At 52.1% G+C, this 6975-nt stretch overlaps 1 pseudogene; it reads left to right on the forward strand.

The window, feature by feature from the left end:
• The first annotated feature begins 5877 nt into the window (after positions 1-5877).
• Positions 5878-5996, forward strand: LOC134950525 (5S ribosomal RNA; annotated as a pseudogene).
• The last annotated feature ends 979 nt before the right edge of the window (positions 5997-6975 follow it).

Consider the following 6975-nt stretch of genomic DNA (forward strand, 5'->3'; position numbering starts at 1 on the left):
CTCCTGTCAATTTTCAAACACAGCCTGTGACTTTCTATGTCACAGAATACATATACATGTTAAGGCACACAGGGAAGGATTAACATCCAATGAGTGCTGGTCAGAGACGCAATCTGGTGAGGATCCCGGTGGTTGGGATCCTTCCAGACATAATACTGACAGCGGAATCTTGACACTACTCAGAATGCCGGCACCGGCATCCAGAATAGGGTCACAATCCTATCGCGGGAATCCCGACCGCTTGGATCCCGATCGAGCGTGTACCGGCCCATCTCACATGTGATCTGCATGATGGGGGGGAGGTTAGGTTAGGCTGCGGGGAATGGGTTAGGCTATGGGGAGGAGAGGGTTAGTTTTAGGCTGTGGGAACGGGGGATAGGTTAAGGCACCACCAGGGAGGGTTAGAGTTAGGCTATGGGGCAGTGGCGGATTTAGCGGGGGGGCGATTAGGGCGAACGCCCCCCCCTACACAAAAGTCATCTGCGCAGTCACGGCCAGGCAGCACATCCGGCCATAAAGTACTTCCGCCCGGCACCTGGCCCGACGATCTGTTGCGGAATCCGCAGCCAGCACTGTAGTGGAGCTTGGCGGCGGCTAGCAGCCAGCAGCATGCGTGATCCTGTCCTCTCTCACCCTGACCACTACACCTGCTCTTTTCACAATCAGCAGCATGTACTCCCCTCTCTGCCTTACCCAGGTAAGTGGCCTCAGATCTGGGCAACTGGCTGGCGCTGTACAGGTCACAGAGCTGCGCGGTGACCCCTAATATCTGTTGTAATACACATGTTACTAATGGTATATGGATAATATGGTATATAGAGCACGCTGGGATACAGTCAGGGGAAGGGTCATTGCTGGGTGCATCACTGTGATTTGAGCAGCTCGCATCCCGCGATGTATGACGGAAAGTGAAATAACGGCGCAGTTCTAGGAATGAGACATCGCTCCCCGGATAAGTTTTATCTGCTCTGACAGGCTGCGCGCCCTGTGCAGAGAGGCTTCTTCTGTATCACCCTCTCCCTGCACATAGTAGTGATGAGGCGAGCCCCCCTTCCGCAGGGGATTTTACTTTGTTTTACCCAGATCCCTGCTGCTTGAGATAATTCTCCCAACTGGATCTGCTTACTAGGAAGGAGTTTCCATAAAGAGAAAAAAATGCACACATTATGATGTGTATATATATATATATGTGTGTGTGTGTGTTCCCAGATGGACCATTAAAATCAAGTTCGTTATTCCATTAAAGAGTATTGCTGTGGCAGAGACTCTAGTAATAGTGTGTAGTAAAGTTGCAGTGTCTTGTATCCCAGCACTGCGACTACTCGGGGCAGATCCATGCATGTGCTCACGATAGCCGGATACCGCAGGTCCGCAGATGACCAGAACCCAGCGTCACCCCCTCAGCCAAGTGGGGACCCCGCACCATGAACATCACCAGGTGCTGTGGGCCTTCATGCTGGCTGCGGCCAAGTGGCTGGTGCGGCCGGAGGAGAAGAGCATGGCTGGCTCCCGGGATGGTGGGGAAAGCCGAGGCCCAACCTCCTAGCAGCACAGAGATGCTCGACCCCTGGGACTGTTCTCTGTGTCGGGCTCGAGTGATGTCCTGCTGCTAAGGTAATCTCTTTTAAGTGGGAGGGGCATAACTAAGTGGGAGGAGTAAGAGTAGAGAGGGGAGGAGTCAGTATACATTTTTCACCCCCCCTTCCTAAAACTAAAGTCTAGATCCGCCACTGCTATGGGGGGGAGGTTAGGTTTAGGCTGCTGGAAGGGAGAGTTAGGGGGTTAGGGGACCATTAGGGGAGGGTAAGTATACTTATCTTCACCTTGACGGAATGCACAACATTGGGATGCCTCGGTCGGTATTCTGACCGTCGGCATCCCAACCACCGGCATATCAATCCCAACCCGTTAGAGACACCACCTCTAAAATCACTCTCATTTTGCTAATGCTCTCTCAGCCAAGGGTCTTTACAGTCTCTTGAATTTTTATACCACATTGTCTGCAGAGCCGGCGCAAGCCGTTCAGCAAAGGGATGCAGTGCAGGAAGGCGCCAGGGGCTGGAGAGGTGCTCTCCCTGCGCTGCATCCCTGTACTGAGCTGATGTCCCCCTGCTGCTGCTGCTGCCGGCTGCTGCGACTGTCACACTTTATGACAGGCAGCGGCACCGGCAGCATGAAGCCTCCTCTTTCCTCCCCTGTGTCAGAGCAGTGTATGTGTAATATATGTGTGACTGTGTATGTGTGTAATGTATGTACAGTATGTATGTATGTGTATGTGTGACTTTGCGGCATAATGTGTGTAAGCGTCACTGGTACATGGGGGGTTATGTGTGTAAGTATTACTGCCACAGGGGCGCTGTGAGTGTAAGTGTTACTGGTAAAGGGGGCGTTGCGTGTGTAAGCGTAACTGCTGCAGGGGGCATTACATGTGTAAGCGTCAATGGTACAGCGGCATTACGTGTGTGCGCGTCACTGGTACAGGGGTGCATTATGTGTGTAAGCGTCACTAGTACAGGGGCATTACGTGTGTACGCGTCACTTGTACAGGGGCATTACGTGTGTACGCGTCACTTGTACAGGGGGGCATTACGTGTGTAAGCGTCAATGCTACAGGGACATTATGTGTGTATGCATCACTGGTACAGGGGGCATTACGTGTGTAAGCGTCAATGCTACAGGGACATTAAGTGTGTATGCGTCACTGGTACATGGAGTGTTACCATAGGCGTGTGCAGAACATTTTATTAGGGGGTGCACCATCGGAGGGGTGTGTTTAGCACCGCCTATTGGCACTCAATGCAATAAATATCACATACCACAAGGGACATGGCCACTGCAAATGGGGGGTGTCAACATGACACGCCATCTGTTTCCATAGGCGTGCGCACGGGGGGTGCCTGGTGCGCACAGGCACCCCCTAATGTCTGGCACCCCCCGCACTCCACGCCTGCAGCTCACGCGTATTGTTTCCTCCTCTCCCCCCCGCCCGCACTGAAGCCGTAGGCTCGAGCTCACCCCCGTGCTCCGCCTTCCTGCTCCCGTGGTGTGTGAAAGGAGAGACGTCATAACGCCATGACGTCTCTCCTATACTAAGCGCGAGTACTGAGGAGCTTCGGGCGGCGGACGGGGTTGGGGCGGGGCTATAGTAAGTACTGTGCAGTGGTGGTGGCCGGCCATGTGTACGGGCAGTGTCATATTCAAAAGTCCTCCGCCCCCTCGTTCAGATGAATTGTTATGCGTCTCTGCACCAAGCCTCTGACCCAGCGCTTGTGTGCATCTTCCGTGTTCTGGGCTGACGGGCCACTGCATGCATGCGTGTGTGTGAAGGGGGACAGGGGGAGAGGCAGTAATGGGGAGGCTGATAAAACAGAGGGAGGCTGACACAGAAGACTGCTGGGAGACAAAGAGGGGGATGATGAGAAACAGGAGAGCTGACAGAGAGGGAGGATGAAAGGCACATGGGGGGGGGGGCTGAGGGACGCAGAGTGTGGGGCAGGCTGAGGGAGGAAGAATGTGGGAGACGCAGAGTGTGGGGCAGGCTGAGGGATGCAGAGTGTGGGGCAGGCTGAGGGATGCAGAGTGTGGGGCAGGCTGAGGGATGCAGAGTGTGGGGCAGGCTGAGGGATGCAGAGTGTGGGGCAGGCTGAGGGATGCAGAGTGTGGGGCAGGCTGAGGGACGCAGAGTGTGGGGCAGGCTGAGGGAGGAAGAATGTGGGGGATGCAGAGTGTGGGGCAGGCTGAGGGAGGAAAAATGTGGGGGACGCAGAGTGTGGGGCAGGCTGAGGGACACAGAGTGTGGGGCAGGCTGAGGGACGCAGAGTGTGGGGCAGGCTGAGGGAGGAAGAATGTGGGGGACGCAGAATGTGGGGCAGGCTGAGGGAGGAAAAATGTGGGGGACGCAGAGTGTGGGGCAGGCTGAGGGACACAGAGTGTGGGGCAGGCTGAGGGAGGAAGAATGTGAGAGACGCAGAGTGTGGGGCAGGCTGAGGGACGCAGAGTGTGGGGCAGGCTGAGGGATGCAGAGTGTGGGGCAGGCTGAGGGATGCAGAGTGTGGGGCAGGCTGAGGGACGCAGAGTGTGGGGCAGGCTGAGGGAGGAAGAATGTGGGGACGCAGAGTGTGGGGCAGGCTGAGGGAGGAAAAATGTGGGGGACGCAGAGTGTGGGGCAGGCTGAGGGACACAGAGTGTGGGGCAGGCTGAGGGAGGAAGAATGTGAGAGACGCAGAGTGTGGGGCAGGCTGAGGGACGCAGAGTGTGGGGCAGGCTGAGGGACGCAGAGTGTGGGGCAGGCTGAGGGACATGGGAGGGGGTTTTGGAGTGACAGCATGCTGAAGGCTGGAAAAACAGGAGGCTAAAGAGATAGAAGGAGCAGGAAGCTGGAGTGGGTACGGGGGGCATGGAGTAACACAGGAGGCACGAGTCTGGTTGAACCTTTGTTTGATGCTGCATTGGTTATATTCCTACACAAACAAGCATCTTCCGGACCAGGTGATCTCCTACATGAATAATGAATACCGACTGAAGACACTGTCTTCCCTGAGAGGATCTGTTTCTTCAAAGGTTCCCCGTTGCTGTGAAACCAATATGTAGGTAAGGTGTATTTGGAATAGAATGAAGAGGAATGCTCCCGTGGTGCCGAAAACGGGTGGCGTGTCATGCTGATATGTCCCTGTTTCGAGTAGCCAAGTTCTTTTTTTTTGTTGCTCAAAGTACCACTAAGACATTTTCTCTACTTGCACCACTGCCCACATCATTCCGCAGACACCCCCCATCACCTACCAGACATTACTGCCTACCTCCCCTTGTTGTAAGGCCACACCCACTTTTCAAGGAGCACGTGCAAAAGAACCTCCACCTTCCCCATTTTGGTGCCCCCTTGTCATTTTTTTTCTGGATCTGCCCCTGTGTAAGAGGCACTACTACTATGGGCATTGTGTAAGGGGCACTGCAAGTATCGGCATTGTGTAAGGGGCACTACAGAGTGAAGAGGCAGGCTGAGAGACACAAATTGAGGTGGATTGTGAGAGTGGCAAGGAGACACAGGCGGGAAATGATGGTGTGGATGACAGGCGGCACAGGGAGGGAATGATGGTGGGGGTTAAAGGATGACGCCGGGAGGAGATGGTGTGGCTGAGAAACGAATGGGGCAGGAGGTGACACGAGTCTGGTTGAACCTCTGTTGCATGATGATGATCTTAGTTATATTCCTGCACAAACAGGCATCTTGTGGACCATGTAATTTCCCACATGAATAGTGATTATCGACTGAAGACGCAGTGTTACCAGGGAGGACATTTCTTTAGAGGTTCCCAGTTGTAAGAAACCACCATATATGCAAGTAATGCTCCCTGTGGCAAGTCACAGTGGTAGTGTCCTCTGCTGCTATATGTCCCCAGTGCTGCTGTTTAAGTCCCTTGCAGCTTTGCTGTGTTGTCTTGTATCAGACCAGGGGTAGTGTCTCTCTTGTGCAACATCAGTCCTGTGGCAAGTCACAGTGGTAGTTTCCTCTGCTGCCATATATCCAGTGTTACTGCTGTATAATTCCTGTGATACTGACGTATAATTCACATGATACTGGCGTATAATTCCAGTGATACTGGCGTATAATTCCAGTGATATTGCCGTATAATTCCTGTGATATTGCCGTATAATTCCAGTGATATTACTGTATAATTCCTGTGATACTGGCATATAATTTCAGTGATATTGCCGTATAATTCCTGTGATTTATTCAGTACTCACTCATCCAAAATGCCAGTCATTTAAATTCCCGGTAATACAATAATAACTGACAGACTGTGCATTTCAATGGACAGCAGAAGTACTCCTTTGGTATGTGCCAATAACCACACACTCTCTCATTCACAATTTATGTGATATTACTGCCATATCTCTCTGGCTACGCCCAATCTCGCCTGATCTTGGAAGCTAAGCAGTGAGGAGCCTGATTAGTACCTAGATGGGAGACTACTAGGGAATCTTAGGTGCAGTAATAGATATCTTTATCCCTATGTGAAAAGCAGAAGTGTTGGAGCAACCTTTGACCCTACTGATTTCATACCTTTTTTCCTTTTCTAATTGTCTGATCTCAGACTTGTTAATCGTATCAATCACCTGTTAATATTGTTATATTCTTATCTATGTATGCAAAACCAAAGTGTTGGAACAATTATTGACCCTTTTCCACCTACGTACCGTGTCCGATCCGGGATGTTTAACACGGCTACAACCCGTGTCGGCTCCCCCGTTTCCACTACACTTCGACACGGGTTATTCCCGTGTCTGATCTGTTTCCACCTAACCCGGGTAAGCTCTGTAAAAGCCTATTGCTGTCATTACAAATGGACTTTTTACTGTCTCATCAAGATGATGTCATCAAAAGGACCAAAACAGAGGGGTGGGGCCTGCTCACAGCATTGCAGCAATGGACGCCGGTGCAGTAGCTGTGTCTAGCATGGAGATGCAGACTGTTTGCAGTTTACTGCTGCTTTCTGCTACAGACAGCTTGATGCAGCTTTTCACCTTGTGCTACCTACTGCAGAGCTGGAGAAGGAGAGCTCAATTCTTTGCAGAGAGGGCTACCTATCGACGCAAATATTTGAAAAGGAGGAGAGCGCGTATATCATCCACTGTTGTTATTTCTCTCATAACAATGAACTGTACACCAAGCCGAAGAATGTGGATGAGAGATCGCAGACATGGGGAAGCATTCATGCAGACTATTCTAGCATATCAGGAGGAACAGTGGATGGCAAACTTCAGGATATCTCGCGCTACATTCGAGTATGTTTTGGAACTACTGTCCCCCGCCATAACCATGCAGACCACCAGGTTCCGTAAGCCCATTGAGCCAGCCAGGAGATTAGCAATTGCTCTCTGGTGGTATGCTACCCCTGGAGAGTATCGCACAGTTTCCAGTTTATTTGGAGTAGGGATTGGCACGGTCTGCAAGATTGTCTACCAGGTCACGCGGGC

The sequence above is a fragment of the Pseudophryne corroboree genome, chromosome 8 (assembly GCF_028390025.1).
Source record: "Pseudophryne corroboree isolate aPseCor3 chromosome 8, aPseCor3.hap2, whole genome shotgun sequence".
In the NCBI taxonomy this organism is placed as follows: domain Eukaryota; kingdom Metazoa; phylum Chordata; class Amphibia; order Anura; family Myobatrachidae; genus Pseudophryne; species Pseudophryne corroboree.